Genomic DNA, 4,613 nt, shown 5'->3' on the forward strand with positions numbered 1-4,613 from the left:
CATAGCCCAGCAATAACCAGATTCTGAGCTGATGTCCATGGTTCATGTTGCCACAGGGGTTCACAGAAACCAAGTGTGTTGAAATCCAAGGGCCGTGCTGAACCAGCCTGTCCCTCACTGGCCCCAGGATAGCTGGCCCTGCCCCCCGCTGGATACTGCAGCAGAAGAGGGGGTAACACCACCCATGGGTAACACCACCCATGAGAGAACTGACTCCCAGCACTCAGGAGAGATGACCCCATTCCTCACCATAGGTGTGGGAGAGCTGGCTCCGATGGCATGGACCCAAGAGAGCTGTCTCTGCCCCTCACCTGAAGGGGTGGTACCAGCGGCCCAAACCAAACAACTCAGCTACCATCCAGACCCACATCCTGGACTTTGAGTTGGCCTGCCCTAACATCTCCCCCATCTATTGTCATTTGGAATGGTAGCCGCATGCTGCTCCATGACTCGGGACAGCAACAGGATATCCAAGAGGAGTTTCATGAGGGTCCAGTGATGATGGTGTGCCAGAGGCCTTGAACCAGACCAACGACTCGTGGCAATGAACATTTTGTGGGTAGGACTGATTGGACAAAGGAGTATATATACTGTGTGACACACTGCAGCTCCTGATGCCACCGGATGAATGAAGAGGTGTTGGAAAGATAGAGAGGTGGGTTTTTTGTTTGTTTGTTTGCTTGGTTGGTTGGTTTGGTTTTACTTATTTTTTTCTTGGGGGGGCATAGTGCAGGGGTGAGGGTCAGATATGGGAGGACTAGGAGGTGAGCAGGATTGGGGTGCATGATGTAAAATTTCCAAAGAATCAATAAAGAAATATGTTTAAAAAAAAACAACAACTTTGCCTTTGCTCTCATGGCATGACTGTTCAGCATCAGACCAGACGTGTCTTCCCGACTAAGCTTGGTCATTTCTAGTGTTCAAAATGGGACATTCTTCTTTCAGTTGAATGCTTAGAAAGCATTAGAAGGTTCTCACCAGAACTAATTCCAGTATTTCTGTACATTAGGGAAGAGGAGGAACAGCTGGCTAGAGGTGTGTGAGAACATACACAGCACTGGTCAAGTTCATCATCTTAAACACTAGAGTATAAACTCCAGGACAAGTACAATAGCCACATTAAAGACCACTATCACAAATACAATAATAATAATAAATTGTAAGTATTGTGAAAAATCACCAAAATGTAACAGACAGGAAATGAGCACATAAAGTTGGAAATGGTGATGGACTTGCTCCAGGCATGGTTTAATAAACCTCTACTCTACAGAAATCGCACATTAAAATGAAACAATGGAATGCAATATGCATGCGCTTCCATCACATGAGAAGTTTCAAGCGACCAAAAAAAATGGCAGCAAAATTCTATAGGTGGGATGATCTCAAATATAAAGAGGAAAAATCCATAAGGACTAGAAGAAATTTCTCAAAGGGGGCAGGGCGCCTGAGGAGTGACAGTCGGCAATGCAGTACTGACCTTGCAGAGCTGGAATTCGGTCAGACTTCATAAGACTGCCCTCAGTTCAGATGCCAGCCACGAGTTCAAATTCCCCAAAGTCTTCACTTCTGACTGACTACAATATCAGAGTTCTCACAGCCCTCTGATATTTAAAATTTATTATAATAATTCATGGTCTAAAAAGTGTTCTTATAATTATAGATTTGTACATATATATACATATATATACATATATACACATATATATATATGGATATAAATGAGGACCAGTCAAAAGATATGCTCTGGGAGGGTCCTGAATGCAAAGCTTCCCTATCCCCAAGACATGTAACTCTCCAGACACCTTAACATGTATCACCCACAAGTATCATCCCCGGGGATGATCAGCTAGGCTGTGGGTAGACGTTTTATTCCAGTCTCACTTCCCATAATGACTGACTGTGTCAGTGGAGATGAGCTTGACCTTGACTCCCCTTCCCTCCCCAGAGGTTGAGATGATGTCACACAGCCTAAAGCCCTAACTCCTCATCTGCTTTGTTAGACTTTCTGACATGACCAGGTCCCCAGCTTGAAGTAAACGTGGGGACTTTCCAGGAGCTAACTTATTAATACAAATGCTGATATTATTCTCCCAGAATAGTAGAGACACTTGTCACTTGGAAGACCCCAAGGCTGCCTCCCATTAACCAAAACCATAAATGAGACAGAACCTCTGTTATGCAACAGACTCTAAAACATTTTCCTATGTATCCTTTCTCTGACTTGCTTCAGTGTTTCACATAAGCATGAATTATCTGTAATTAAAAAAAAGCCAAATTAAGTTTTAAAACCAAATACATCTATAAGCCTCAGACGGGACACAGCTGTAAACGACAAGGAATCTTTGAAAGCCATCTCTGACAAAGCGTATGGAAAATACACGAAGGTAAAAGAGGATCCTGGGGGCAGCTCAGTGGGTGATATGCTTCCTGCACAAGCATGAGAGCCTGAGTCCAGTCCCTGCACTCCCCAAACAAGAATAAATAAGAAGCTGGGCTCCGTTGCACATCTGGAATTCCAGCAACTGCACATCTGGAATCCCAGCAGCTCTGGGCAGGCAGGAACAAGAGAAAGCTGGGCCTCCTGGTGGGACAGTCCAGCTAAACTGGTGAATTTCAGTTCCAGTAAGAGATAGTGTCTCAAAACATGAAGTGGAATACAGCTGAGGAAGACATCTGACTTCAACCTCATGGCTGCCGAAGGTGCCTAGAGTAAGTAACCGCTGAGTGCTTAGCCCTAAAGAGGACCATGGCATGCTGCCTAAGACCCAAGGGACAGTGCAGAAGAGGGGACGGGAAAAGCCTGAGAGCGGGACGGTAGGGAGAAGGGTTGTTCAAGCCCATCTTCCCAGCATGACACAGCCACAGCATCAGGGTCATTGCAGCAGCCATGGCTACTGGGCCAAGACGGCACAAGACTGGGTCTACGAACAGCCAATCATAGATGCAGGAGGGGCTCAGAGGGCCCCACTCAGCCCTGATTAATTATTGACTACAGATGGATTCTTGAGAGGGACAGTCATTGTCTTATGTCATGAATGCACTGGTGAGCCCACCAGGCTTCAGTGGACACCTCCAAACCCCTCCAAACCTCTGGTCAAACAAAAGACCCTGGTTAAGCTCAGTGAGTCACAAAACAAAAAGTCACAAATGTGGGTGGAGTAGAATATTTTAAGGCGTGTTACTTTTGTTTATGTTGCATTTGTTTAACTCTGTGAAGCTGTGTTACTGTGTCTATGTAAAATACCTGATGGTCTAATAAAGAACTGGCCAATAGCAAGGCAGGAGAAAGGACAGGCGGGGCTGACAGGCAGAGAGTATATATAGAAGGAGAAAACACAGAAGGAGAAAACTGGGGGCCGGGGGTGAATCTAAGATCTGGGAGCCAGAGAAGGAAGAGGACTCCAGGGGCCAACCACCCAGCTACACAACCAGCAAGCCACGGAGTAAGAGTAAAATGTACAGAAATAAGAGAATGTGAAAAGCCCAGAGGTAAAAAGTAGATGGGATAAGTTAAGGAAAGCTGGCTAGAATCTAAGCCAAGCTAAGGCCAGGCACTCATAAGTAATAGTAAGCCTCCGTGTGTGGTTTATTTGGGAGCTGGGTGGCAGGCCCCCCAAAAAGAGCAAACCCCCCCAAACAACATGTGGGAAAGGGATTTGTAGTGAGGAGATGATAGGGGGCAGGAATAAAGGAGGTGTGGATGACAGTAAGCAGAATGTATTATATACATATATGTCAGAAAATGAATTCAATCAATAAAAAAGAAGCGGAGAAGAATTAAGAGGGATTAAATAGGATAAAGCCAAACAAAACCCAATGTTTCTTAATAAAGCTGTAGAAAACAAAAGGAAAACATCTGAAGAGCTGGGAGGGTGGGAATAATGCATTACCTAAAATGGAACACAGCTGTGAATGGCTGAGAATTTCCGGAGATGTGGGGAAGCAGAGGCAGGTTAGAAAGACAACCGCAGATTAGAAATGTGTCCAAGTGGTCAGATAGCCAGCCCAGTGTCTGCACGTATCATTTCAGACCTTTTGACTCTTGGCCTGTCACTAATGGGGAAAGCGGAACTGCAAATTTATTCTGCCTAAAATTTGGACTTCTGAATGTTCCCTCTGAACTTGGAAGCCAAGGGCTCCAGACACACAGGCAATGTGAATGTCTAGGCACAAGGAAGTTCAGAGGTGAAGACTTGTGTCATGACCATTTCCTGGCTAAAGCCAAGTGCACTTCAGCAGGCTCTGGTCTCAGACAAGGTGTTCACACAATCAAGTCTCACAACACTGTCACTCTGAGACTTTGAAGCATCAGCAGCCTTTCTACGAGACATCAGGAAAACCTCTGTGAGCTGTGGAGAGTCCCAGTGGAGCCCCAGTGTATTCTCTACAGGATAAACATCTACACCGTATCCTGGGAATCTCGTGCAGTCAGAAATCCAGGTTGGCTGCTTGCAGACCTTCTCCTCTCTCTCTGTTCCCCCAGACCCAATCCTTCAGTCTTGTCACTAGCACTACAACAAATCACAGCTGCAGCCTCCCTTCCTGCCCACATCTCCTGTGGATCCCACAGACCATCACCTCCAAACCTCCTCCTCCTCATTCATCACTGTATC

This window comes from Peromyscus eremicus, chromosome 10 (assembly GCF_949786415.1).
Source record: "Peromyscus eremicus chromosome 10, PerEre_H2_v1, whole genome shotgun sequence".
Taxonomy (NCBI): domain Eukaryota; kingdom Metazoa; phylum Chordata; class Mammalia; order Rodentia; family Cricetidae; genus Peromyscus; species Peromyscus eremicus.